Below are 7535 nucleotides of genomic sequence, written 5' to 3'. Positions count from 1 at the left end.
CATCATCCTTCTAAAGTCCATTAAAGACTGATTCAGAGTTCTCTCAAATGTTCCTCTTATGTCAAGCCCTTCATCCCAGGGATCATTCATGTAAAACCCTTCTGGACCGCTCCAATGCCAGCATACCCTTCCTGAGATATGGGGTCCAAACCTGAAAACAGTATCTTGAACATGGTCTGACCAGAGCCTTATATAGCCTCAGCAGTACAGGTCTACTCTTGTATTCTAGCCCGCTTGAAAATGATTTGCCTTAACTGACAACTGAACTTGCACGTTAAGTGTAAGAGAATCCAGAACTTGGCCTCCTAAGTCCCTTTGTGCTTCAGATTTCTGAAGCTTTCTCCCCATTTAGAATACAGTCTACACCTCTATTCTTCCTACCAAAGTGCGTAACTCACACTTTCCCACATTGTATTCCATCTGTCACTTCTTCACCCATTCTATTCATCTGTACAAGTCCATCTGTACCCTCCCCATTTCTGCAACACAACCTGTCTCTCTTTGTGTCATAGGCAAACTTAGCAACAATGCCCTCACTTTCTTCATCCAGATCATGAATAGTTGTGGTCTCAACACGAACACTTGTGGAACTCCACTTGTCACCGGCTGCCAACCTGAAAAAGACTCTTTTATCCCCACTCTACCTTCAGATAATTAGCCAATCTTCTATCTATGCCAGTACCTTGCCACTAACAACATGGACTCATATTTAGTAGCCTCCTATGTCACACCTCATCAAAGGCTTTCTGGAAATCCAAATAGATCATATCCACTGGCTCTCTTTTATCTAGCTAGCTCATTACCTCCTCAAAGAATTCTAACAAATTTGTCAGGCATGACCTCCCTTTGATGAAGCCATGCTGACTCAGCCCTACTTTACAATGCACTTTCTGCAATCTCATCCTTAATAATGGACTCCCAAATCTTCCCAATAACCGAGGTCAGGCTAACCAGTCTGCACTTTCCTGTCTTCTACCTCCCTCCCTTTTTAAACTAGGGTCTTACATTAGCCATTTTCCAATCTTCTGTGAACACATGACCACACCCCTCCCTGCCACCCACCCCATGCTCCCAGATCACCACCAATGCTCCATTATTCCTTCAGAGCTCTGGGTGTGGTTGTTGAGTGATACAGCACAGAAACAGACCCTTCAGTCCATCTCATCCATACCAAACAAGTTTCCCAAACTTAACTAGTCCCATTGACTGCATTTGGCCCATAATCCTCCAAACCTTTCCCTATTCATGTACCTGTCCAAACGTCTTTTAAATGTTGTAATTATACCTGCATTTACCACTTCTCTGGCAGTTCATTCCACATATGAACCACTCTCTGTGTGAAAAAGTTGCCCCTCAGCTCCCTTTTAAATCTTCCTCCTCTCACTTTAAAATATGCCCCCTAGTTTTGAACTCCCCTACCCTAGGGAAAAGATCTTTGCTATTCACCTTATCTATATCCTTCATGATTTTATACCAGGTAATTTATCCACCTTTGGTCCTTTCAGCCTCACCAGCTTCTTCTCCTTCATGATGGCCACTCCACTCACCTCTGCCCCCGACCCACTTGGAGTTCTGGAAAATTACTGGTGTCTTACATCATGAAGACTGATGCAAAAGTACCTATTCAGTTGTTCTGCCATTTCTTTGTTCCCTATTACTACTTCTCCAGCCCCGTTCTCCAACGGTCTAATGTCCATCCTGCCCTTCTCTTACCTTTCATATCTCTGAAAAAAACTCTTGCAATTTTCTTTTACATTACTGACTAGCTTACCCTCAAATTTCATCTTCTTCCCCACCCCACCCCTTCACCCTCTCCCCTCATTGCTCTTTTTGTTGTCCTCTGGTGGGTTCTTTCAAAGGCTTCCCACAATGCTTCACCACATTGTATGCATTTTCTTTTGCTGTAATGCTTTCTCTGACCCACCCTCTCAGCCACAGTTGCCTCGTCCTCCCCTTCACATTTTTTTTCTTCTTTGGGCTGAATTTCTGCTGTGCCTCTCAAATTATCCCCAGAAACTCCTGCTATTGTTGTTCCAACATCTTCCCTGCTTGGCTCCCCTTCCAAGCAACTCTGGCCAGTTCCTCCCTAATGTCTTTGTAGTTACCTTTACTCAATTGTAATACTTTTACATCTTATTCAAGCTTCTGTCTCCCAAACTGCAGGGTGAAATTGATCAGATTATGGCCAACGCCCCCAAGGGGATCTTCCCCTTAAGATCCCTAATCAAGTCTGTTGCATTAGACATCACCAAATGCAGAATTACCTCTTCTGGAATAGATTCTAACACAAGTTGCTCCAAATAGCTATATTGTGGACATTCCACAAATTCCTTTTCTTGGTATCTACTACCAACCTACCTTTCCCAGTCCAACTGCATGAAGAAGTCCCCTATGATTACCGTAACAGTGACTTTCTAAATTGCCTTTTCTATCTCCTGATGATACTTTCTTCCTCACATCCTTGCCCTTGGAGGCCTGTACATAGCTCCCATTAGAGTCTTTTTGCCTTTGCAGTTCCTCAACTCCACCTATACAGATTCTGTGCTTCCCAACTTTACATTACTTAGCGTCATAATTTAATTTCTTACTGACATGGCAACCCCAATACCCCTGCCCATCTGCCTCACCTGTCGATTGGATGAAAATCCTTGGATAATTAATTCCCAGCCCTGATCCCCTTGCAACCACATTTCTGCAATATCCACATCATACCTGCCAACTTCAATTGATGCAAAAAGTTCATTTATCTTGTTTCATATACTAAGTGCATTTAAGTATATGACACTCAGTCCTGTTTTGACTGCCCCCCTTCCCCTCATAGTTGTTTGCTCATCTGCTGTGCCTGAAGTTTCTGAATTCCTGGATCTTTTCATTTTCTCTGTCCTATTACTTGTTCTGGAAATTTTAGCAACCTCTGTGGAACACCACCAACCAATCCGCCCATCGCAATCTGCACCCATCCCAACACCCACCTCACAGCCCTCCTCACCCCAACCAGCAGGATTCAGATGGAACCCATCCCATCGGAACTGCTTCCTCCTTCCCCTGGTCCTGGTGCAATACCCCATCAATTCTAACCCATTTCTCCTATACCATTCTTTGAGCCATGCTCTTACCTCTTTAACCTGTGGACCTCTGGCTCTGGTAGTAATCCAGTGATAGTTACCCCTTTGGTTTTCCATTTTCATTTCACCCCAAACTGCTCATACTCCCTCAGCAAAACCTCTTTCCTCCTTCTACCTATATCGTCAGTACCTACGTGGACAGCCACAACTGGATTTTTCCCCTCCCACTGAGATAGCCTGACCCCACACACCAGGTAGGAAACACAGCCTTCAGGACTCTTGATCCTGGTACAGAGAACAATGACTATTTCCCTGACTATACAATCCCCAACTGCAACTACATTTATCTTTCCTCCACCTTCTTGAATGACCCTCTGCACCATGGTGTTATGGTCAGTTTGCTTATCCTCCCTGCAGCCCCAACTCTTATCCAAACAGAGAGCAGTAATCTCAGGTAAACTCAACGGCTGTGTTTCCTTTACCCTAGATCCCTCTATCTGCCTCCCTCATGGTCACATCCTCCTATCCCTAACCACAGACCAATTTCAAGTTAATTTAAGGGGTGTGATTGCCTCCTGAAACACAGCATCTATGTAAAACTCCACCTTCCTGATATATCAGTGTTCTAAGCTCAGACAGTGGCTTGTCAACTCTGAGCCGGAGTTCCTCAAGCAACCAACACTTGCTACAGATGTGGTCACTATGAACCACAATGGGGTCCACTAGGTTCCACATCTTGCAGGTACAACACATTGCCTGGTCCTGCTTTTCTATTTTTAGTTAGTTGTTAATTTCATTTTTAAAAAGCTCCTATTGGTCTTTTAATTTGTAATTATTTTCTCTTTTTACCTTCAATCTGAAAATAAAATATAATAGACTATCAAATTAGTAGCCAATACCAATCAATGAACTTATCGTTTTCCTGTGATGACACACTCTCTTTTATGCTGGGCCCCAGGCTTCAATTTATCTCGGGCTATGTCTCACTCCTTCCTGACCATACACAGCTTACTGGTCTTGGCTAGCAGGGATCTATGGGTGTCATAAGAAGGAAGATGGAGAAAGGGGACAGAAAAGTGAGGATTTTGCTCACTGCACTTACACATCTGACTCCTTGCCCCTGCCCAAACCTCTTCAAAAGCCCAAGTGCTGTCCTCATCTCCTGATGACCAAGTCAGTTTCTGCACTGACCAGTGCAGATGGGACTGTCTTTGATACAACTTTGCAATCTCACAATCAGAGAAACATTGGTCACATTCATGTGAGTAGTCAGGACAGAGACAAGATTCTAGCTCAGCTCAAAATACTGGGGTATCACCACATAGTTGATGAAAGATGACAGATTCAGGTGCTTAATACAATGTTACATTGTCACATTTCTTATTTATGAACCAGTAATTATGCACAGTTCTGTTATTCGATTCTGACCATTCTTGCTTGCCACCAGGCAAATGGCCTTTGCCCCATTAAGGATGGTCAACCCATTAAAGATGAGCAATTGGTTTGAGAGAGGAATCGTTGACTGCAGATCTGCCTTGTGCTGGGGGTGGTCGGGTAGATCCTAGTTCAAAGTTTGTTGAAAAGGGTACAGTATGTCTACCAGTTGCAGCATTGCCCCATTTTAACTGAAGCCTGAATTAGACTGTTCCAGGCATTCTTAGTGGCTATATGTGCGGCTGGTGGTGTCCTTGCCTGTTACTTCAGTTGTTATCCTTCCCCTCTTCTGAAGAGGTTGAGCATTCATCACGTTCCTCCTAGAGCTATGTTCCTCACTGCTGCACAATGTTGTGTAAGCAACAGTAGAAAACACAACAAGCCATTGCTCATGAATAATCTGGGGCATCATCAGCTGTCCACCCAACTGAATCATAGGCATTCATTTATGATGTATTAGTTATAGACAGGCTAATTGAAAATTGGTGGTGTAGTGAACAGTGAAAATGATTAACTCTGAGTACAACAGGACCTTGATCAGATGGCTAAGGAATGGCAGATGAAGTTTAATTTTGATAAATGTGAGGTGTTGTATTTTGGCAAATCAGGGCAGGACTTATACACTTAATGGTAGAGCCTTGGGGAGTATTGGCAAACAAAGGGATCTTGGGGTGTAGGTTCATAGTTCCTTGAAGGTGGTTTCACAGGTAGTCAGGATAATGAAGAAGGTGTCTGGTCTTGCCTTCATTGGTCAGTGCTTTGAACACAGGCGTTGGGAGATCATGTTGCAGCTGTACAGGACATTGGTGAGACTACTCTTGGAATACTTGGACAAAGTCTACAGGCACATTGCATTCAATTCTGTTCTCCCTGCTATAAAAAGATGTTGTTAAACTTGAAAGGGTGCAGAAAAGATTTTCAAGGATGTTTCCTGGGTTAGACGGTATGAGTTATAAGCTGAATAGACTGAGGCTATATTCCCTGGAGCATTGGAGTCTGAGGGGTGACCTTATCAAGATGTATAAAAGCATGAAGGACTTGGATAGGGTGAATAACCAAGGTCTTTTCCCCAGGGTAACGGAGTCCAAAACTAGAGGGCATAAGGTGAGAGGGGAAAAGATTTAAAAGGAACCTAAGGGGCAACTTGTGCATGCAGAGAGTGGTGCGTATATGGAAATGAGCTGCTAGAGGAAGTGGTGGAGGCTGATACAATTACAACATTTAAAAGGCATCTGGATGGCTATGTGAATAGCAAGAGTTTATAGGGATATGGGCCAAACACAGGAAAATGGGACTAGATTAATTTAGGATATTTGATCGGCAGGGACAAGTTGGACCAAAGCATTTGTTTCCATACTGTACAACTCTATGACTCCAAAATCCAAATTTCTAGAGTAAATTTCACCATCCAGACATTTTATTCTATTTATAACACAGCACTCTTTGCCCTGTTGTATATGATGCACTGTGAGTGTGTGCTGTCATTAGCACGCTCAAGGTCGTTTCGAGAGAAAACATAAATTAGATGTCGTAATGGATGGAAACAGACCATAGGGCTAATGTACAAAGTGCTCTATTTGCTTGCCAAGTGTCAATTTGTGAAAAAGGTTGATACATGCGCCCAAAATGATTTAGATTTTGTTTAATGTTTCATTTCTTAGCGCTAGGTCTTGTTGCCACTTGAACAGTGTGTATTTTTAAGTGAACTTGAGAAAGCCTGTCACCTGCTTAGCTGGCTTGCCTCAGGACAGTTTGGTGAGCGTCTTCTAGTCACCTGAAGCCTGGGGAGCTCCAGTCTGCTTGAGGTTACTTGCACAAATGCAGGTGAAACCTTCTTAGCTGGCCTTGAAAGAGGTGTTTTGTTTCCTGGCAGAGGTGATGTAACAGGTCACTTTTCGAGTGTCCTGAGATAACAATCCATGGGTAGCAGTCTGTTTCTCCTCTTCATTGGTGTGCAGTGGTATCACCTTCACCTTTTAAGCAGATCGGTTGCTACACTTCACTGCAGTCTACACATAATAGCTCACTAATGACAAAGTCTACAGGCTCATCATTTATACTGGGCGCAGCAGGAGCATGTTCCCCAACAGTTCAGCAAGCTTCATGTTGATTTGTCAAACCGGCTCAGTCAGGATAGCCCGGAGGAGGAGTTCATTGAGTGTATCCGTAATAGTCATCTTGAACAGTATGTAATGAAACAAACAAGAGAGCAAGCTATCATTGATCTGGTCTTGTGTAATGAGACAGGAATAATTAATGACCTCATAGTTAGGGATCCTCTTGGAAGGAGTGATCACAGTATGGTTGAATTTAGAATACAGATGGAGAGTGTGAAGATAAATCCATTACCACTCTATTGTAGCTTAAACAAGGGAGGCTACAATAGAATGAGGGAGGACTTGGCTAAAGTAGACTGACAACAAAGATTTTGTGGTGGGACAGTTGTCCAGCATTGGAGGACTTCCAAAGGAATTTTTCAAAGTGTTCAGCAAAAGTATATTCCAGTGAAAAGGAAGGACTGTAGGAAAAGGGGACAATCTGCCATGGGTGTCTAAGGAAATAAGGGAGGCTATCAAATTGAAAGAGAAAGCATACAAAGTGGCCAAGAACAGTTTGAAACTATAAGATTAGGAAAACTTGAAAGGTCAACAGAAAGCCACAAAAAGAGCTATAAAGAAAAGTAAGGTAGAACATGAGAAAAACCGAGCACAGAATATAAAGACAGATAGCAAAAGTTTCTATAAATACAGGGGAATCTCGATTATCCGAACGTGATGGGCGGGCACTATTTCATTCGGATAATCGATTATTCGGTTAATCGATCAAATGCCTTTCCTCTGGGGCTCGGAGCTTTTAAGTCTGCTCCCTGTTCTGGAGCAGCACACAGCACGCGAGACCCCACCCACAACGCTGTTCAACATCACCCCCCGCCCCCAACCCTGTCCAACACTGTCTCTCGCCCCCAACACCGACCCCGCTCCCCACTCCCATGCAACACCGCACCCCCACCCCCAACCCTGTCCAAAATTGCCCCCT

Source organism: Chiloscyllium plagiosum, chromosome 5 (assembly GCF_004010195.1).
Source record: "Chiloscyllium plagiosum isolate BGI_BamShark_2017 chromosome 5, ASM401019v2, whole genome shotgun sequence".
In the NCBI taxonomy this organism is placed as follows: domain Eukaryota; kingdom Metazoa; phylum Chordata; class Chondrichthyes; order Orectolobiformes; family Hemiscylliidae; genus Chiloscyllium; species Chiloscyllium plagiosum.
This window is presented reverse-complemented; position numbering follows the sequence as displayed.